This window comes from Ovis aries, chromosome 4 (assembly GCF_016772045.2).
Source record: "Ovis aries strain OAR_USU_Benz2616 breed Rambouillet chromosome 4, ARS-UI_Ramb_v3.0, whole genome shotgun sequence".
Lineage (NCBI taxonomy): Eukaryota > Metazoa > Chordata > Mammalia > Artiodactyla > Bovidae > Ovis > Ovis aries.
The window spans coordinates 33,218,227-33,241,378 of record NC_056057.1 but is presented as its reverse complement, the minus strand read 5'-3'; the positions used below and the strand labels follow the sequence as shown (position 1 = coordinate 33,241,378).

General features: G+C 41.0%; 1 protein-coding gene across 5 annotated transcripts in view; it reads right to left on the bottom strand.

The window, feature by feature from the left end:
• SLC25A40 (solute carrier family 25 member 40) overlaps nucleotides 1–23,104 on the bottom strand; it is a 128,016-nt gene extending 104,912 nt beyond the window's left edge. For all 5 annotated transcript variants that reach the window (XR_009600340.1, XM_042249149.2, XM_027968516.3 and 2 more), the window contains exon 1: nucleotides 22,905–23,104. The gene's annotated coding sequence lies outside the window, so the exon portion shown is untranslated. The remainder of the gene's footprint in view (nucleotides 1–22,904) is intronic.
• Between the last annotated feature and the right edge of the window lie 48 nt (nucleotides 23,105–23,152).

The window sequence follows — 23,152 nt, the reverse complement described above, 5'->3', positions numbered from 1 at the left end:
TATGACAGAGGAGGAGATGGTTGGATAGCATCACCATTTCAATGGACATGAGTTTGAGCAAACTCTGGGAGATACTGAAGGACTGGGAAGCCTGGCATGGTGCTGTCCGTGGGGTTGCAAAGAGTGGGACATGACTGAGTGGCTTAATAATAACAACAAATACACCTAAAACAACTAGAGAAAGAAGAATAAAACCTAAAGTTAGTATAAGGAAAGAAATCATAAATATCAGAGCAGAAATAAATGGAATAGAGACAAAGAAAACAACTGGAAAGATCAAAGAAACTAAAAGCAGGTTCTTTGAAAAGATAAATCAAACTAATAAACCTTGTATCAGACTCATCAAGAATAAAAGGGAGAGGATTCAAATCAATAAAATTAGAAACAAATTATAGCTGGTTCATGTTGATATATGGCAGAAACCAACACAATATTATAAAGCAATTATCCTCCAGTCAAAAATAAATAACTTTTTTTAAAAAGATATGTAAAAGGAGAAGTTACAACTGACTCCACAGAAATACAAAGGATCATAAGAGACTACTAGGAGCAACTAACTGTGTGCTAATCAAATGGACAACCTGGAAGAAATGGACAAATTCTTACAAAGGTACAGTTTCCCGAAACTGAACCAGAAAGAGATAGAAAATATGAACAGACCAATCAAGCACTGAAATTGAAATCCTGATTAAAAGCCTCCCAACAAACAAAAGTCCAGAACCTGATGGTTTCACAGGCAAATTCTACCAAACATTTAGAGAAGAGTTAACACCTATCCTTCTGAAACTATTCCCAAAAATTGCAGAGGAAGAAAAACTTCCAAGCTCACTCTGTGAGGCCACCATCACCCTGATACCAAAACCAGACAAAGATACAACAAAAAAAGAAAATTACATGCCAATATCACTGATGAACATAGATGCAAAAACCCTCAATAAAATACTAGTGAGCCTTATCCTACAATATATTAAAAAGATCATACACCATGATTGAGTGGCATTCATCCCAGGGATACAAAGATTTTTCAATATCCACAAATCAATCAGTGTGATACACCACATCAACAAACTGAAGAATAAAAACTGTATGATCATCTTAACAGACGCAGAAAAGCTTTTGACAAAATTCGGCACCTATTTATGATTTAAAAAACTCTCCAGAATGTGGGCATACCTCAACATAATAAAGGCTGCTGCTGCTGCTAAGTCGCTTCAGTCATGTCTGACTCTGTGCGACCCCATAGACAGCAGCCCACCAGGCTCCCCAATCCCTGGGATTCTCCAGGCAAGAACACTGGAGTGGGTTGCCATTTCCTTCTCCAATGCATGAAAGTGAAAAGCGAAAGTGAAGTCGCTCAGTCGTGCCAGACTCTTAGTGACCCCATGGACTGCAGCCTACCAGGCTCCTCCGTCCATGGGATTTTCCAGGCAAGAGTACTGGAGTGGGGTGCCATTGCCTTCTCCCGTAATAAAGGTAGTATGTGACAAACCGACAGCTAACATCATTCTCAATGGTGAAATGCTATGAGCATTTCCTCTAAAATAGGAACAAGACTAGGACGTCTACTCTTGCCACTTTTATTCAACATAGGTTTGGAAGTCCTACCTTCAGCAATCAGAGAAGAAAAAGAAGTAAAGGGAATCCAGTTGGAAAAGAAGTTAAACTGTCACTGTTTGCAGGTGACATGATACTATACATAAAGGACAGTAAAAGTGCTACCAGAAAACCACTCATCGATGGACTAGGCAAAACTACAGATTACAAAATTAACACACAGAAATCTGTTGCATTTCTATACACCGACCACAGAAGATCAGAAAGAGAAAGCCAAAAAAAAAATTCCATTAATCACTGCATCAAAAAAAAAAAAAAACTAGGAATAAACCTACCTAAGGAGACAAAAGACCTGTATTCCAAAAACTCTAAGAAGCTGATCAAAAAAATTCACAAACAGATGGAAAGACATGCAGTGTTCACAGATACAAAGAATCAGTATTGTCAAAATGACTCTGTTACCCAAAGCAATCTAAAGAGTCAATACAACCCATATCAAATTACCAACCAATAGCATTTTTCACAGAACTAGAACAAAAAAAAAAAAAAATCTCAAAATTTGTACGGGAACACAAAAGTCCCTGAAAAGCTAAAGCAATCTTGAGAAATTAACTTCAGACTATACTACAAAGCTACAGTCATGAAAACAGCACAGTACTGGCACAAAAATAGAAATACAGATCAATGGAATAGGATAGAAAACCTAGAAATAAACCCATGCACCTATGAACAATTAATCTATGACAAAGGAGACAAGACTACACAATGCTGCAAAGACAGTCTCTTCAACAAATGGTGCTGCACAAACTAGACAGCTACATGTTAAAAAATGGAATTAGATCATTCTTTGACACCATACACAAAAATAAGCTCAAAGTGGATTAAAGACCTAAATATGAGACTGCACACTATTAAACTCCGAGAGGAAAACATAAGCAGAACACCATGACATAAACAGCAGCAATATCTTTGTGGATCCATCTTCCAGAATAATGGAAATAAAAACAAAACTAAACAAATGGGACCTAATTAAACTTAAAAGCTTTCACACAATGAAGGAAACTACAAGCAAGGTGAAAAGACCACCCTCAGAATGGGACAAAACAATACCAAATGAAACAACTGACAATTTCCAAAACATACAAGCAGCTCAATACCAGAAAAACTAATAACCCAATCAAAAAGTGGAGGAAAGATCTAAACAGACATTTCTCCAAAGACACAGAGATAGCTAATAAACACAAGAAAAGATACTCAACATCACTTGTTATTAGAGAAATGCAAATCAAAACCTCAATAAAGTATCATTTCACACCCTGTCAGAATGGCCACCCTCAAAAAGTCCACAAACAACAAATTCTGGAGAGGGTGTGGAGAAAAGGGAACCCTCTTACACTTGGTGGGAATGCAAACTGGTACAGTCACTATGGAAAACAGTGTAGGAATAGAACTGCCTTATGACCCAGCAATCCCACTGCTGGGCATACACACCAAGAAAACCAGAATTGAAAGAGACACATGTACCCCAATGTTCAGTGCAGCACTATTTGCAATAGCCAGGACATAGAAGCAACCTAGATGTCCACTGGCAGATGGACGGATAAGAAAGTATTGAGTATACTCAATAGAATATTACTCAGCTATAAAAAGGAACGCATTTGAGTCAGTTCTAATGAGGTGCATGAACCTGGAGCCTATTATGCAGAGTGAACTAACTCATAAAGTGGAAGACAAATACTGTATAGTTAAACACACACACACACACACACATATGGAATTTAGAAAGATGGTATCGAAGACCCTAAGTGCAAAGGAGACACAGGCATAAAGAACAGACTTTGACTCAGTGGGAGAAGGCGAGGGTGGGATGATCCGAGAGAACAGAAACGAAACATGTACATGGCCATGTGTAAAACAGACGACCAGTGAAAGTTCGATGCGTGAAGAAGGGCACCCAAAGCCAGTGCTCTAGGACAACCCAGAGGGATAGGGCGGGGGATTCAGGATGGGGGTGCACATGTATACCTGTGGCCAATTCATGCTGATGTATGGCAAAAACCATCACAATGTTGTAAAGCAATTATCCTCCAATTAAAATTAATTAATTTTCAAAAAAAAAGCTTTTGCACAGCAATGGAAACAATAAACAAAATGAACAGAGCACAGACTGGGAGAAAATATTTGCAAACGATGTGACCGACAAGGTATTAGTCTCCAAAATTTACAAACAGCTCATGAGGCTTAACAGCATCAAAACAAACAACCCAGTGAACAAATGGGCAGAAGATCTAAATAGACAGTCCTCCAAAGACAGACAGATAGCCAAGAGGCACATAAAAAATGTTCAACATCACTAATTATTAGGGAAATGCACATCAAAACTACAATGAGATATCACATCACACCAACCACAATGGCCATCATCAAAAAACCCACAACAAATGCTGAAGAGGGTGTATTGATATTTCTCCCGGCAATCTTGATTCCAGCTTGTGCTTCTTCCAGCCCAGCGTTTCTCACGATGTACTCTGCATATAAGTTAAATAAGCAGGGTGACAATATACAGCCTCGACGGACTCCTTTTCCTATTTGGAACCAGTCTGTTGTTCCATGTCTAGTTCTAACTGTTGCTTCCTGACCAGCATATAGGTTTCTCAAGAGGCAGGTCAGGTGGTCTGGTATTCCCATCTCTTTCAGAATTTTCCACAGTTTATTGTGATCCACACAGTCAAAGGCTTTGGCATAGTCAATAAAGCAGAAATAGATGTTTTTCTGGAACTCTCTTGCTTCTTCCATGATTCAGAGGATGTTGGCAATTTGATCTCTGGTTCCTCTGCCTTTTCTAAAACGAGCTTGAACATCTGGAAGTTCACGGTTCACGTATTGCTGAAGCCTGGCTTGCAGAATTTTGAGCATTACTTTACTAGCGTGTGAGATGAGTGCAACTGTGTGGTAGTTTGAGCATTCTTTGGCATTGCCTTTCTTAGGGATTGGAATGAAAACTGACCTTTTCCAGTCCTGTGGCCACTGGTGAGTCTTCCAAATTTGCTGGCATGTTGAGTGCAGCACTTTCCCAGCATCATCTTTTAGGATTTGAAATAGCTTAACTACTCAGTCATTAAAAAGAACAAAATAATGTCATTTGCAGCAGTATAGAGGGACCTAGAGATTGACACACAGAGTGAAGTAAGTCACAGAGAAGCAGAAACATATTATGGCATCCCTTATATGTGGAATCTAAAAAGAAATGATATAAATGGACTTACAAAACAGACAAAAGACTCACAGATTTAGAGATAAAACTTATGGTTACCAGGAGAGGAAGGATGTGCGAGAGGGTTAGTTAAGGAGTTTGGGATGGATACGTACACACTGCTGTATTTAAAACAAGTAACCGAAGATCAACTACTGTATAACACATGAACTCTGCCCAATGTCATGTGGCAGCCTGGATGGGAGTGGGGTTGGGAGATAATGGATATATGTATCTTTATGGCTAAGTCCCTTTGCTGTTTACCTGAAACTATCACAACGTTGTTAATGGGCTGTGTGTGTTAATTGTTAAGCAGTTGCTCAGTCATGTCCAACTCTTGGCAGCCCCATGGACTGTAGCCCACCAGACTCCTCTGTCCATTGAATTTTCCAGGCAAGAATACTGGAGCGGGTTGCCATTTCCTACTCCAGGTGATCTTCCAAATCTGGGCATCAACCCATGTCTCCTGAGTCTCCTGCATTAGCGGGCAGATTCTGTACCATTGTGCCACCCGGGAAGCCCCATTAATTGGCTATACCCCAATACAAAATTAAAAGTTAAACAAAAAAAACAACTACAATGAGGTATCACCTCACACCAGTCAGAATGGCCATCATCAAAAAAAAAAACCCCTACAAACTATAAATGCTGGGGAGTGTGTAGAAATGGGAACCCTCTTGCACTGTTGGTGGGAAGGTAAACTGATACAGCCACTATGAAGAACAGTATGGAGGCGTCTTAAAAAACCAAAAATAAAACTATCATATGACCCAATAATCCCATTACTGGGCAAATCACAGTGGAAAAAAACACCTGTACCCCAGTGTTCATTACAGCACTATCTACAATGGCCAGGACAAGGAAGCAACCTAAATGTCAAGATATGGTACATATAAACAATGGAACATTTATTACTCAGCCATAAAAAGGAACAGTATTGGGCCACTTGTAAACACGTGGATGGATCTAGAGCCTGTCATACAGAGTGAAGTGAGAAAGAGAAAAATAAATGTCATATATTAGCACATATATGTGGAATCTAGAACAACAGAACAGATGAACTTATTTGTAGGGCAGGAATAAGTCATACAGAACAGACATGTGGACACAAAGGGGCACTGGGAGGGTGGGATGATTAGATTAGGATTGGCATATATACTCTATCATCAGTAAAACAGATAGATACCTAGTGGGAACCTGGTATAGGGCACAGGGAACTCAGCTTGGTGCTCTGTGACGACCTAGATGGGTGGGATGGGAGGAGCGATGGGAGAGAAGTCCAAGAGAAAGGGGATACGTGTACAGCTGATTCACTTAGTTGTACAGGAGAAACTAATGCAACATTGTAAAGCAAATTATACTCCAATAAAACAACAATACAACAAAACATTGCTGAAGGGAAAAAAATACAGGTCTTTATAATTCAAAAAGATACATGCACCCCTATGTTCAGAGCAGCACTATTTACAATAGTCAAAACACGGAAGCACCCTAAGTGTCCACTGGAAAATGAATGGATAAAGATGTGGTACACATATACTATGGAATATCTCTTGCTGTTTTTAGTCTCTAAGTTCTGTCTGACTCTTTGCAACCCCATGGACTGTAGCCCGCCAGGCTCCTCTGCCTATGGGATTTCCCAGGCAAGAATACAGCAGTGGGTTGCCATTTCCTTCTCCAGGAGATCTTCCCAACCCAGAGATCAAACCCGTGACTCCTGCATTGGCAGGCAGATTCTTTACTGCTGAGCCACCAGGGAAGGCCACAATGGAATATTACTCAGTACTCAGCCATAAAAAGGAATGCAATGTGGGTCATTTGTACTGGGTCATTTCCAGAGATGTAGATGGACCTAGAGTCTGTAATACACAGTGAAGTAAGCCAGAAAGAGAAAAACAAGTATCATATGTTAACACATGTATGTGGAATCTGGGGCTTCCCAGGTGCCGCTAGTGGTACACATAGCAGACGTGGGTTAGATTCCCGGGTTGGGGAAGATCACCTGGAGGAGGGCATAGCAACCCACTCCAATATTTTTGACCAGAGAATCCCATGGATAGAGGAGCCAGGGAGGCTACAGTCCACAGGGTCACAAAGAGTCAGACATGACTGAAGCAACTTAGCATGCACGCACGTGTGGAATCTAACAAAGAATGATACAGATGGACCTATTTGCAGGGGAGGACAGGACAGACTGGGAAATCAGGACTGACACATATATACTACCATGCGTAACACAGATGGCGAGGGGGAACCTGCTGTATGGCACAGAAAGCGCAGCTTGGTGCTCTGTGATGACCTAGATGGGTAAAACGGGAGGCTGGAAGGGAGGGCCAGGAGGGAGGGGATGTATGTGTACACACAGTGATTCACTTCATTGTACAGAGATGCTAACACAACCTTGTATGTCAATTACACTCCAATAATAATAAAACACTTCAAAAAGAAAAATGCAAGTTTTTATAATTCAAAAAGATACATGCACCCTTATGTTCATAGCAGCACTACTCACAACAGTCAAAACATGGAAGCAACCTAAACGTCCATCAACAGATGAGTGGATAAAGATGATGTGGTACATACAGACAATGGAATACGCCTCAGCCATAAAAAAGAATGGAATAATGCCATCTGCAATGACATGGATGGACCCAGAGATGACCATTACCAAGTAAAGTCAGTCAAAAAATAAAGGCAAATACCACATGATGTAACTTCTATGTGGAATCTAAAATATGGCACAAATGGACCTATCTAGAAAACAGAAATGAACTCAGAGACACAGGGAACAGTCTTGTGGTTGCCAAGGGGAGGCAAGTACTGGGAATAGATGTACCCTATTATATATAGGGCTCATGAACAGCAAGGTCCTACTATATAGTTATATTCACCATCTTGCCATAAACCATAATGGAAAAGAATATTTTAAAACATGTCTATATGTACATAAGAGAATCACTTTCCTTTAGAGCAGACATTGGCAAAACACTGTAAGTCAACTATATTTCAATTTAAAAAATAAAATTAAAACAAAATTAAACGTCTTAATAGAAAAAAATACCACTTTATGGACTGAAATAATAAATGCTATAACTATATCAAATCTTCCAAACTGGTTCTAAATTTACAGGAATCCTAACAAAAATTCTCAATTTTTTAAAAATTGTGGATTTGATAAAATACTTCCCAAAACCTATATTGAAGTAAAATGGCAAGAGTTGCCATAAATTGTGAAATGCATCTAAAGCAGTGCTTACATGGAAATTTATGGCATTATATGCTTCTATTAAAAAAAAATCTAAAAAACAAGGATCTAAGCACTTGCTTTAAGAAACCACAAGAAGCAGCGCAAATTAGAACCAAAAAAGGCAGAAAGAAACAATTCAACCAAAAACGGAAATGAATCATTCACAAGAGGTTCAACAGCATATATGAGAGAACAGACAAAAGAATCAGTAAACCTGAAGATCAACTGAGATCATTCAATCTGAGGAACAAAGAGAAAAATAATGAAGAAAAATGAACAGAGTCTAAGAGACCTAGGTGACATTATCAAGCATATCAGCCTACACATAATGAGAGTCCCAGAAGACAGAAAGGAACAAAAAGAACAGAGGCCAAAAGCTTCCAAACCTTGATTAACAGAAGAGTGGGAGGAGAGAAGAGAAGGAGAAAAAGAAACTACACATTCCAGAGTCTCAACAAACTCCTGGCAGGATAAGCTCAGGAACAGCCACACTAAAAACATTATAATTAAACTGCCAAAAGCCAAACACAAAGAGAATCCTGAAAACAGGGAGAGGAGCAATTCATTACATTAAAAGGATCTTCAATGATTACAGGCTGATTTCACATCTAAAACCTGGAGGCCAGAAGGCAGTATACATTCCCGGATAATCTGATAGATTTTGTCTCTAGTGATCTTGTCCTCTAAGAAATACTAGGGGGCATCCGTTCAAGTTAAAATGAAACACACCACTATATAGTAACTAGAACTCATATGATGAAGCAAAAAGCACCAGCAAAAGTAACAACATAGATAAATATAAAAGACAACTGGTCTTCCAGCTCAAGATGGCAGAGTACAAGGATGTGTGCTTGTCTCCTCCGGCAAAAGCACCGAAATTGCAATTACCTGTCGAACAACAACCGACAGGAGGACATTGGAACCCACAAAAAACATACCCCACGTCCAAAGACAAAGAAGAAGCTGCAGCAAGACAGTAGGAGGGACGCAATCACAATAAAATCAATCCCATACCTGCCAGGTGGGTGACCCACAGACTGGAGAACAACAATACCAAAGAAGTTCTCCCAGCATTATGAAGGTTCTGAATCCCAGCCTGGGGATCCAACAAAGGGACTGAGAATCCCCCAGGTTATCTGGCCTTGAGGGCCAGTGGCATTTGATCACAAGCCTTCCAGAGGACGGAGGGAACCAGACACTCTAGTCTTGGAGGGCACAAACAAAATTTTGTGTGCATCAAGACAGAGAACAGATCAGAGGGGCAGTGACACCACAGGAGACTGAACGAAAACTACCTGCTAGTGTTGGAGGGGCTCCTGTGGAGGCGTGGGTTGGCAGGGGCTCACCACAGGGGCAGAGTCACTAGAAGGTCCCCCTTAGCATAAACCCTGTTGGAGTTCACCATTAATCCTATCATAAAGCTTGCAGACCCCAGGGCAGGTCACCTCAGGCCAAAGAGCTACCAGGGAGGGCGTGCAACCCCCCCCCCCCCCCCCCCCCATCAACAGATAACTGGATTAAAGCTTTACTGAGACTCTGCCCCTAGAGCAACACCCAGTTTTCCCCATAACCAGTCCCTCCCATCAAGAAGCTTACACAAGCCTCTTAGCCTCATCCATCACAGGGCAGACAAAAGAAGAACACAGAATCAGAGTCTCAAGGCAGCTAAAACAAAAACCATACTACAGAAAGTTAATCACAAAGAAAAAGCAGAAAGTTATGTCCCAGATGAAGGGACAAAGATAAAATCCCAGAAAAACAACTAAATGAAGTGAAGATAGGCAACCTTCCAGAAGAAGAATTCAGAATAATGACAGTGAAGACGTCCCAGAATCATGGGAAAAGAATGGAGGCAGAGAATGTGAAGATGCAGGAAAGGTTTACCAAAGACCTACAAGAACTAAAGAACAAACAAACGGAAATAAACAATACCGTAGAAGGAATCAACAGCAGAATAACTGAGGCAGAAGAACGGATAAATGACCTGAGCACAGAATGGCAGACATCACTGCCACAGAACAGAATACAGAAAAAAGAATGAAAAGAAATGAAAAGAGCCTAAGAGACCTCAGGGACAACAGTCAACACAACCAACGTTCTTATTATATGGGTCCCAGAAGAAGAGAGAAAGGACCTGAGAAAATATTTGAAGAGATAATAGCTGAAAACTTCCCAAACATGGGAAAGGAAATAGTCAACCAAGTCCAGGAAGCACAGAGAGTCCCAGGCAGGATAAACCCAAGGAGGAGCACACTGAGACACATAGTAATCAAACTGACAAAAATTAAAGACAGATAAAATATTCAAAGCAACAAGAGAAAAGTGACAAATAAAATACAAGGAAACTCCCATCAGGCTATCAGCTGATTTCTCAGTGGGAACTCTACAAGCCAGAAGGGAATGGCATAATATATTTAAAGTGATGAGAGGGAAGAACCTACAACCAAGAATACTCTACCCAGCAAGACTCTCCTTCAGATTTGATGGAGAACTCAAAAGCTTTCCAGACAAGCAGAAGTTCAGCACCACCAAAATTTAGCACCACCAAACCAGCTTTACAACAAATGCTAAAGGAACTTCTCTACACAAAACACAAGAGAAGAAAAAGACCTACAGAAAATAAACCCCCCAAAATTAAGAAAATGCAATCGGGTCATACATATTGATAATTACCTTAAATGAAAATGGATTAATAAATGCACCAACCAAAAGACACAGACTGGGCGGATGAAAACGTGCGTGTAAGCACTTCCACTTGTCATATCACTCTGCTTGACCCCCCCCAAAATTGTATGCAATTATTTTATATTGTTAAGTTAATCATGTTCTCATGATGGCTTCCAATTACAATTATCCTTTTTTTTGGGGGGGGGGGTCTGGCTATTGATTGTGAAAACTGATAAACATCTTTTACTCTTGTGATTATGTAACTCTTACTAACTTAATTGTATCATGATTGGTTAACAGAAAAGTAGAACTCTATATCACCAAAACTAGGATCTAATAGAAAAACTTGTAATCCCTTTTTAAAATCCAGATGCAGACGAGAATGTTCTTGAGATTTTTTGAAAAATACAAATGTATTTGTATACAAATACCTAAGTATTCCCTTTTTTCCTCCAGAGTTCCAATGTGTTTCTAATGAGCAGTCATGCTTAAAAACAAGATCTTTTATCTAGTTTGTTTCCTTTTTTCTATTTCATTTCAGTGCTCCCATTTCATTTATGGTCTCCAATTTCTCCATCTCTTCTTGCATACATATATATATGCATAATATATATATATTTTAGAAAACCTATGAACTTCTGCCTAACTAAACTAATTATAACATTTTGAATCCACCTGTTTGACTTAGTATAAGTAGAATGCTAGATTTCTAATTAAAAAATAGATATGACACAAGCTACAAAGGTTTACTGCATAGCACAGGGAACTAGAGTCAATATCTTGTAATAACATATGATGGAAAATAATTTCAAAAATAATATATGTGTACTTGTATAACTGAATCACCTTGCTGTGCATCTGAAACATTGTAAGTCAATATACTTCAATAAAATATATATTTTTAAAAAGACAACTGGATAAAGCAACAAAATAAATCTTTGATGATGAGGATACAATACATAAAGATGTAACTTGTATGAGAGCAACAACACACAGGGAGGTGTTAGGGGACGTAGCCACATACTACTGAAATTAAAAAGACACTAATCTCATTGTTATAAATTAAAATACTAATTAGTAATTAAAAGTAATGTCTCTAAAAGTAATGTCTTCTGCTATGAAGACCTACAGGATCTTCTAGAACTAACACCCCAAAAAATGGTCCTTTTCATTATAGGGGACTGGAATGCAAAAGTAGGAAGTCAAGAAACACCTGGAGGAACTGGAAAATTTGGCCTTGGAATACAGAATGAAGCTGGGCCAAGGCTAGTAGAGTTTTGCCAAGAGAATGCGCTGGTCATAGCACATATCCTCTTGCAACAACACAAAAGAAGACTCTACACATGGACTTCACCAGATGGTCAACACCAAAATCAGATTGATTATATTCTTTGCAGCCAAAGATGGAGAAGCTCTATAAAGTCATCAAAAACAGGACCAGGAGCTGACTGTGGCTCAGATCATGAACTCCTTATTGCCAAATTCAGACTGAAATTGAGAAAGTGGAGAAAACCACTAGACCACCCAGGTATGACCTAAATCAAATCGCTTATGAGTATACAGTAGAAGTGAGAAATAGATTTAAGGGACTAGATCTGACAGATAGAGTGCCTGATGAACTATGGACAGGAGACAGGGATCAAGACCATCCTCAAGAAAAAGAAATGCAAAAAGCAAAATGGCTCTCTGAGGAGGCCTTACAAATAGCTGTGAAAAGAAGGGAATCAAAAAGCAAAGGAAAAAAGGAAAGATATACCCATCTGAATGCAGAGTTCCAAAGAACAGCAAAGAGAGATAAGAAAGCCTTCCCCAGCACTCAATGCAAAGAAGTAGAGGAAAACAATAGAATGGGAAAGACTAGAGATCTCTTCAAGAAAATTAGATACCAAGGGAACATTCCATGCAAAGATGGGCTCGATAAAGGACAGAAATGGTAGGGACATAACAGAAGCAGAAGATATTAAGAACAGGTGGCAAGAATGCACAGAACTATACAAAAAAAGATCTTCATGACCAAGATAATCACAATGGTGTGATCTCACCTAGAGCCAGACATCCTGGAATGTGAAGTCAAGGGGGCCTTAGGAAGCATCACTACAAACAAAGCTAGTGGAGGTGATGGAATTCCAGTTGAGCTGTTTCAAATCCTGAAAGATGATGCTATCAAAGTGCTGCACTCAATATGCCAGCAAATGTGGAAAACTCAGCAGTGGCCACAGGACTGGAAAAGATCAGTTTTCATTCTAATCCCAAAGAAACACAATGCCAAAGAATGCTCAAACTACCGCACAACTGCACTCATCTCACACACTAGTAAAGTGATGCTTAAAATTATCCAAGCCAAGCTTCAGCAGTATGTGAACCATGAACTTCCAGATGTTCAAGCTGGTTTTAGAAAAGGCAGAGGAACCAGGGATCAAATTGCCAACATCTGCTGGATCATGGAAAAATCAAGAGAGTTCCAGAAAAACATCTATTTCTGCTTTATTGACTATGCCAAAGCCTTTGACTGTGTGGATCACAATAAACTGTGGAAAATTCTGAAAGAGATGGGAATACCTGACCTGCCCCTTGGGAAACCTGTATGCAGGTCAGGAAGCAACAGTTAGAACTAGACATGGAACAACAGACTGGTTCCAAATAAGAAAAGGAGTACATCAAGGTTGTATATTGTCACCCTGCTTATTTAACTTATATGCAGAGTACATCATGAGAAACGCTGGGCTGGAAGAAGCACAAACTGGAATCAAGACTGCCAGGAGAAATATCAATAACCTCGGATATGCAAATGACACCACCCTTATGGCAGAAAGTGAAGAGAAGCTAAAGAGCCTCTTGAGAAAAGTGAAAGAGGAGAGCGAAAAGTTGGCTTAAAGCTCAACATTCAGAAAACGAAGATCATGGCATCTGGTCCCATCACTTCATGGAAAATAGATAGGGAAACAGTAGAAACAGTGGCTGACTTTATTTTTCTGGGCTCCAAAATCACTGCAGATGTTAATTGCAGCCATGAAATTAAAAGACGCTTACTCTTTGGCAGGAAAGTTATGAAGCAGAGACATTACTTTGTCAACAAAGGTCGGTCTAGTCAAGTCTATGGTTTTTCCAGTGGTCATGTATGGATGTGAGAGTTGGACTATAAAGAAAGCTGAGCGCTGAAGAACTGATGCTTTTGAACTGTGGTATTGGAGAAGACTCTTGAGAGTCCCTTGGACTGCAACGAGATGCAACCAGTCCATTCTAAAGGAGATCAGTCCTGGGTGTTCATTGGAAGGACTGATATTGAAGCTGAAACTCCAATACTTTGGCTACCTGATGGGAAGAGCTGACTTATTTGAAAAGACCCTGATGCCGGGAAAGATTGAGGGCAGGAGGAGAATGGGACAACAAAGGATGAGATGGTTGGATGGCATCACCGACTCAATGGACTGGGTTTGGGTGAACTCCGGGAGTTGGTGATGGACAGGGAGGCCTGGCATGCTGCAGTTCATGGGGTCGCAGAGTCAGACACGAATGAGTGACTGAACTGAACTGAAATGTAAAACGGATTAAACAATCCAAGAAAAGGGCAAAGACTGGCAGAATTTTTTAATAAAAGACAAACTCTACCTAGCTATAAGAGACCTATTTTAGATTCAAACACAAACATAAACTGATAATAAAATAATAAAACATAAGTATAGGCAACATAAGGAGAAGGCAATGGCACCCCACTCCAGTACTCTTGCCTGGAAAATCCCATGGATGGAGGAGCCTGGTAGGCCGCAGTCCATGGGGTCACTGAGGGTTGGACACGACTGAGTGACTTCACTTTCACTTTTCACTTTTCACTTTCATGCACTGGAGAAGGAAATGGCAACCCACTCCAGTGTTCTGCCTGGAGAATCCCAGGGACGGGGGAGCCTGGTGGGCTGCCGTCTCTGGGGTCGCACAGAGTTGGACACGACTGAAGCGACGCAGCAGCAGCAGCAGCAGCATAGGCAACATAAACATAAAAGTCTGCATTGTGTGTGATGTGTGAAGTCGCTCAGTCATGTCCGACTCTTTGTGACCCCGTGGACTGTAGCCACCAGGCTCCTCTTTCCATTGGATTCTCCTGGCTAGAATACTGGAGCGGATTACCATTTCCTTCTCCAGGAGATCTTCCCAACCCAGGGATTGAACCCAGGTTTCCTGCATCGCAGGCAGACACTTTATCCTCTGAGCCACCAGGGAAGCCCAGAGTCTGCATTAATGGATCTTTAATTAGTAATTCCTCTTTTTCTTCCCTCTAATGACTTAAAATACAATTATACAAAACAATAACTGTGTTAATCACTGTCATGCATAGCATTGTTATTTACAACATACAATATCATTAATGTTGCATATTTACTTATATACGATATATGCTTTCCTATATATAAACATCATATATTTATACTTATGTTACATACTTGTAATAGACACATTTAAATGCACATTATATGTGCTTATATATATCACATACATTATATATAACAGTAACAATATGTCATTTACAAGGGGGCTGGAGGAATGGAGTTATATAGGAGAAAAGTTTTTACATACCATTAAAACCAAGTTGGTATTAATCTTAAATACACTTAAAAACTAAATGTGAACTGCAATCCTCAAGAAATAAACTAAAAACATAACTAAAATATATAGAGAAAAAATGAGAATGCAATCAAAACATTACACCAGAACATCTAACACAAAAGGTGGTGAATGAATCGAGAAACGAAAATGTATGACATACAGAAAAAAAGAGCAAAGTGGCAATGTGAGCCTTCTATTTTGAATAATTTCATTAAAGACAAATGGATTAAATTCTCTAAGCGACTGGAAGAGTCAATATAAAAAGTGATCTAACTACATGCTGTCTACAAGAAACTCATTTTAGAACCAAATACACAAATGGGTTGAGAATGAAAAAGTAAAAATTTATTCTATGAACACTGCAACCAAAGGAGAGCCAGACTGCCAATACTAATGCCAGACAATAACTTTAAAACAAAAAGTTACAACATCAAAGAAGAATGATATAAAAAGGTCAATCCAGCAAGATTTTAAAAAATTATAAACGTATATACAACAGAGCCCCAAACTATACGAAGCAAAATCTGACAGAAGACAACAATAGTCGGAAGCTTCAGTATTCCATTTTCAATGATAAACTGAACTAGACAAAAGATTAACAAGGAACTAGAAAATTAAATAGTACAAACCAACTAGACCTAACAGACTTACATAGACTACTCCACCAAACAAGAGCAAAACATGCTCTTCAAGTGAACATGGAATATTCTTCATGACAGCTAGGGTACAAAATAAGGTTCTGTTAAGTTTAAAAAGACTAAAAATTATACAAAGCATCTTCTTTGATCACAGGAGGAAAAAAATAGAAATCAATAACAATAGGAAATTTGGAAATTTAAAGCTGTTGAATGAAACAATACACTCTTAATTAACCAACAAGTCAAAGAATCCATTACAAGGTAAATTACAAAATACCTTGAGAGAAATTAAAATGAAAACACAACATACCAACACTTAAGGAATGCAACAAACGCAGTGCTAAGAGTACCAAGAGGAGGGAAATTTATAGTTGTACAGGCCTACATTAAAAAAATAAAGATCCCAAATCTCTATTCAAAGCTGAACTTCTTTACAGAACCCAAGAAAAAAGTTAACTAATCCCGAAACAAGAAGAGGAAAGGAATATTACAGATTAGAATGTAAATAGAGTAGAAAAACTACAGAGAAAACTCAATGAAACCAAAAATTGGTTCTTTAAAAAAGAAGCGAAATGTTTGTTAGTCACTCAATCATGTCCAACTCTTTGCGATCCCATGGACTATAGTCCACCAGGGTCCTCTGTTCAGTGAGACTTTTCAGGCAAGAATACTGGAGCGGGTTGCCATTCCCTTCTCCAGGGGATCTTCCTGACCCAGGAATAGAACTCACTGCAGGCAGATTCTTTACCATCTGAGCCACCATGGAAGATCTCTTTAAAAAAGATCACCAAAATTAACTTTTGGCTAAACTGACCAAGAAAAATAAGAAGACTCGAACTGGTAAAATCAGGCATGAAAGTAGATATTATCAAAAGCTTTACAGAAAGAGAAATTATTACACGAGATGAACAAGTAGAGTTGGACCATAGAGAAGGTTGAGCGCCAAAGAACTGATGGTTTGAAATAATGGTCTGGAGAAGACTCTTCGGAGTCCCTTGGACAGCAAGGAGATCAAACCAGTCAATTCTAAGGCAAATCAACCCTGAATATTCATTAGAAAGGGACTGATGCTGAAGCTGAAGCTCCAATACTCTGGCCACCTGATGCAAAGAGCCAACTCCATGGAAAAGACCCTGATGCCGGGAAAGACTGAGGGCAGGAGAAGGGGGTGACTAAGGACGAGAAATGGGCGGATGGCATCATCGACTGAGAGACACGAGTCTGAGCAAACTGCAGGCGCTAGTGAAGGGCATGGAAGCCCGATGCGCTGTGATCCACGGGGCTGCAAAGACTCAAACATGGGCTGCGCAACTGAACAAAAACCCGTCAACAAATCACTTGAAATAAGCAAATTCCTAGAGACACACAAAGTACCAAAAGTTACTGAAGAAAGGTACCACTTTCTAAATCATTCTATAAAACAAATATTACTCTTTAACACCAAAGTCAGAAAAAGAGATCACCTGAAAACTACATTCAGGAGGGAAGGGGGCAGGACATAACCCTTGAAGAAGGACATATCGATGATATGACAGAAACAGGTCAGAACCAAGATGGCAGAAGAATCCACTTTCAGTAGACCTTGAACAGTAGCACACACTCATTGTAATACATTAACATGCTAAATGACATGAGCACCTATGTCAGTTCCCTGGCCAACCATAAAAGGATAAAAGGTGGGCAGTGGTCCAATTCCTAGAAATCTCTGATTCCTAGAATTCTCCTGGAACAGTCGGAATAATCCTCCCACTTGTTAGCCTATGAAGTTACTCAGCTCATTAAAAATTAATGCCCCCATTTTTCTGGCCACTCTCATCTTTTGACATGGGATCTCATTCTGTCTACAGAATGTGTATCTCTCTAAATAAATCCCACTTCATACCTATTACTTTGTCACTCACTGAAGTCTTTGCCTGTGTGGATCACAACAAACTGTGGAAAATTCTTCAAGAGATGGGAATACCAGACCACCTGAACTGCCTCTTGAGAAACCTGTATACAGGTCAGGAAGCAACAATTAGAACTGGACATGGAACAACAGACTGGTTCCAAATAGGAAAAGGAGTACGTCAAAGCTGTATATTGTCATCCTGCTTTTTTAACTTGTATGGAGAGTACATCATGAGAAACGCTGGGCTGGAAGAAGCACAAGCTGGAATCAAGATTGCCAGGAGAAATATCAATAACCTCAGATATGCAGATGACACCACCCTTATGGCAAAAAGTGAAGAGGAACTAAAAAGCCTCTTGACAAAAGTAAAAGAGGAGAGTGAAAAAGTTGGCTTAAAACTCAACATTCAGAAAACGAAGATCATGGTATCCGGTCCCATCACTTCATGGGAAATAGATGGGGAAACAGTGGAAACAGTGTCAGACTTTATTTTGGGGGGCTCCAAAATCACTGCAGATGGTGACTGCAGCCATGAAATTAAAAGACGCTTACTCCTTGGAAGGAAAGCTATGACCAACCTAGATAGCATATTCAAAAGCAGACACGTTACTTTGCCGACTAAGGTCCATCTAGTCAAGGCTATGGTTTTTCCTGTGGTCATGTATGGATGTGAGACTTGGACTATACAGAAAGCTGAGCACCGAAGAATTGATGCTTTTGAACTGTGGTGTTGGATAAGACTCTTGAGAGCCCCTTGGACTGCAAGGAGATCCAACCAGTCCATTCTGAAGGAGATCAGCCCTGGGATTTCTTTGGAAGGAATGATGCTAAAGCTGAAACTCCAGTACTTTGGCCACCTCATGGGAAGAGTTGACTCACTGGAAAAGACTCTGATGCTGGGAGGGATTGGGGGCAGGAGGAGAAGGGGACAACAGAGGATGAGATGGCTGGATGGCATCACTGACTCAATGGACTCTGAGTGAACTCCGGGAGTTGGTGATGGACAGGGAGGCCTGGCGTGCTGCAAAGAGTCGGACACGACTGAGCGACTGAACTGAACTGAAGGTCAATATTTACCTAAGGTCATAAAACTACCTAGGAACAGAATCAGTACTGAATAAAACTCATTTTCTCTTGATTCACTGCCAAATGTTCATTTAATTAGACCATGATTCTGCTCATGTTCTCCAGCTTTGCTTAACAGAACTCTTCAATCAACTTTCCACAAGGAATGCTGCCTCCATACCTCTCTTCTTGCATTCATACCTTTCACCTGAAGCACATCTCAAGAAATACTTTAACATAAACCTTATTTTTTTTACCAATAACTCCGATTATATACATGATGGTAAAGAGGTGTCTATGTTTACAAGCCATAGATATATGACTACATCCTTCTTTCACTCGCTACCAAAAGATCTGAGCTCCAATAATAATTTTTTTACATTGTCTTTGGGTTACAGATCAGAAAAATTCTAACACTATACAGCAAAACAAACTTTCTGCTTATTCACAGCTGGGCATTATCACCTGCAGCGCAGTCAAGGGTGTGTCTCAAAGCCTAGGGTGCTGTTACTGTCCTTCCTCATTATAGCAAATAAGAAAGGTACCTCAGCTTTCACTGCAACATAAAATGGCCTTCCTATTTTTGTGTTCTTCAACAGAAACATATTTAAATCTTTTCCATATCCCCTAAGAGCTTCCCAGATGGCTCAGACAGTAAAGAATCTTCTACAATGCAGGAGACCTGGGTTCAGTCAATGGGCTAGAAGATCCCCTGGAGGAAGTAATGGCAACCCACTCCAGTATTCTTGCCTGGAGAGTTCCATGAATAGAGGTACAGTCCAGGGGGTCACAAAGAGTCAGACATGACTGAGCGACTAAAACTTTGACTTTCATATCCCCAAACCTTCCAAAGACCCTATCTTCCCTTCCTATCACTATAATTTCCTACAATGACACAGTTTTTGCAAAGAGTATACTCAATCCACCTCCACTTCAAGCCCATCATTTTCATCTAGTACTGTATTTAACTTAGCTATCTCCTGAAATTCTCACTAAGGCACCAAAGACATCTTAGACACCAGAATCAAAGGCCCATTTTTCAAGACTTAGCTTTTCAGAACCCGTGAAGTTGGAGAGGCTGATACAGAATAAAGTTCACCAGGATGACAGCACTTACTTAGCTCTTACTCTGTGCCAGTTCAGTTCAGTTCAGTCACTCAGTCGTGTCCGACTCTTTGCGACCCCAGGAATCGCAGCACGCCAGGCCTCCCTGTCCATCACCAACTCCCGGAGTTCACTCAAACTTACGTCCATTGAGTCCGTGATGCCATCCAGCCATCTCATCCTCTTTCGTCCCCTTCTCCTCCTGCCCCCAATCCCTCCCAGCATCAGAGTCTTTCCCAGTGAGTCAACTCTTCGCATGAGGTGGCCAAAGTACTGGAGTTTCAGCTTTAGCATCATTCCTTCCAAAGAAATCCCAGGACTGATCTCCTTTAGGATGGACTGGTTTCATCTCCTTGCAGTCCAAGGGACTCTCAAAAGTCTTCTCCAACACCACACTTCAAAAGCATCAGTTCTTCGGTGCTCAGCTTTCTTCACAGTCCAACTCTCACATCCATACATGACCACTGGAAAAACCATAGCCTTGACTGCTGCTGCTGCTAAGTCGCTTCAGTCGTGTCAGACTCTGTGCGACCCCATAGACAGAAGCCCACCAGGCTCCCCCATCCCTGGGATTCTCCAGGCAAGACCACTGGAGTGGGTTGCCATTTCCTTCTCCAACGCATGAAAGTGGAAAATGAAAGGGAAGTCGCTCAGTCATGTCCGACTTGACTAGACGGATCTTTGTTGGCAAAGTAATGTCTCTGCTTTTGAATATGCTATCTAGGTTGGTCACAACTTTCCTTCCAAGGAGTAAGCGTCTTTTAATTTCATGGCTGCAATTAACATCTGCAGTGATTTTGGAGCCCAGAAAAATAAAGTCTGACACTGTTTCTCTATCTATTTCCCATGAAGTGATGGGACCAGATGCCATGATCTTAGTTTTCTGAATGTTGAGCTTTAAGCCAACTTTTTCACTCTCCTCTTTCACTTTCATCAAGAGGCTTTTTAGTTCCTCTTCACTTTTTGCCATAAGGGTGGTGTCATCTGCATATCTGAGGTTATTGATATTTCTCCTGGCAATCTTGATTCCAGTTTGTGCTTCTTCCAGCCCAGTGTTTCTCATGATGTACTCTGCACTCTGTGCCAGGCACAGTACTAATTAGGCTTTCAAAAAGGTTCCAATTAATTTTCACATCTGAGAAATGTTTTTTACTCCCTTTTCAGATATTAAAATTTAGGATCAAAATTACCCAAAAACCATATAGTCAGTGAAGCCTGCACGATGCCAATGTTCATAATTTTGTGACATTTGAAGATCAATTCCATGTTTTCTTCCTAACTCTGTGGCCTTTTCTCCAACTCTCACTATTTCATCATCCTGCACTCATCACTACTTCTCTTATTTCACATGCTCTACTGGGCAACTTCTATTTCCTCCCATTACTTTAACTGCATTCTATATCAGTGTTTCTTAATCTTTTAAAACTTTTTAGAAACATAAAAACCTTGCGTTCTTTCTGTAGCTTATATTTTGAAAACAGATTTCTCCCAAATAGAAATTATAACGCTGCATGTTTGTCCAAACTATACCTCCTTCAGCCTTTAAAGCTCTGATAACCTCCTAGGCATCACCCCATGACTGAGAATCAGTGCTTGGGCTGTAAGTCTCTCAAACTATCTTCCCTTTATTCGACAAGTCCACCATTCTCTCCCAGACATCCCTCCTGCTGCTGCTGGCTGCTGCTGCTGCTGCTGCTGCTAAGTTGCTTCAGTCGTGCCCAACTCTGTGCGACCCCATAGATGGAAGCCCACTAGGCTCCCCTGTCCCTGGGATTCTCCAGGCAAGAACACTGGAGTGGGTTGCCATTTCCTGCTCCAATGCATGAAAGGGAAAAGTGAAAGTGAAGTTGCTCAGTCGTGTCCGAGTCTTAGCGACCCCATGGACTGCAGCCTACGAGGCGCCTCCAGCCATGGGATTTTCCAGGCAACAGTACTGGAGTGGGGTGCCATTGCCTTCTCGGCATCTCCTGAACTCCAGACAAATGTTACCAACGATCTAATAAAAATGGATCCTTTAGTATCTCCCCAGACCCTTCAAACTAAGGCCATTCACAGCAAAACTCTTATTTCCCTCAGCAAAGCTGAACCATCATCCCTCTGTGTCCTCCATTTTGGCTAAAGGTATTTACAATACCCCTTTTCTACAATTTAAGGTACCTATTTGTGGAAACGCGGTACTGGCATTAACTTCCCTGAGCTTTTTCACAAGTTAAAAATCAACCACCAAACAATGAGTGCTTATCATAGCCAGGTGTTAAGGAATGCATAGTACAAGATTTAACTCTTTTACTCCTTAAGAAGTTTACAGGCAGAAACATACCAAAATCCTTTTGTGTGTGTGTGCAGTGTTTTCTCACAAGGTGAAATTGACTTAGTTTTCAAAGCATCCCAATGGAATCCTTACCACAAATCCCATTTTACGAGATGTAAAAAACTGAGATTCAAAAGGAGTAAGTAATTTAACCAAATTTTTACAAAAGGATCTGTGGAAGGTCCAGACCCAAAAACCTAGACTTGAGATTTCAAATTTCCTTCCCAGTTACTGTTGAAATAACCTTCTCAGTAAAACGAAATCAAGTGTAGGTACAAGAGGTCAATAGAGTAGCGCACGCAAACACCAAAAAGCACAAGGCGCCCAGGACGCGCTCCAGGCCGGGGGCTTCCTGGCCCAACCCTCGCTCCGACGCCTCCCGGCAGCTCTGTCCCGTGAAATGTCTCTGCGGCCTGCCTCCAGATGGCCCGGTGACCGCGGGAAAACCGCACTCGGGGCGCGGAGAACAGAGCCTGCAGCAGCCAACCCGCCCCGCCCCAATCTGAGTCCGGGCTCGGCCGCAACCGCTGCGTCCCCAGCAGCCGGAACAGTCGACCCGCCGGGAACAAGCGTACCTGGTGGAGGAAGCAACTGGAGGGCAGGCGGTCCGGGCAACCTTAGAAAGCCGGAATGACCCCGGTGGCGAGCTGGGCCGGCCGGCGGCGCTAACTGCATTCACTCTGTTCGGTCAATTCGGAACCACAAGGACTCTTCAGGGTAGCGACGTGAGGCGGCGGGCACCGAGCGCGGACCTGAAGCCGAGAAAAGGCATCGCAGAGGAGGAGCCGGCGGGGCACAGAGACACCGCCCGTGGGGGCGGGGC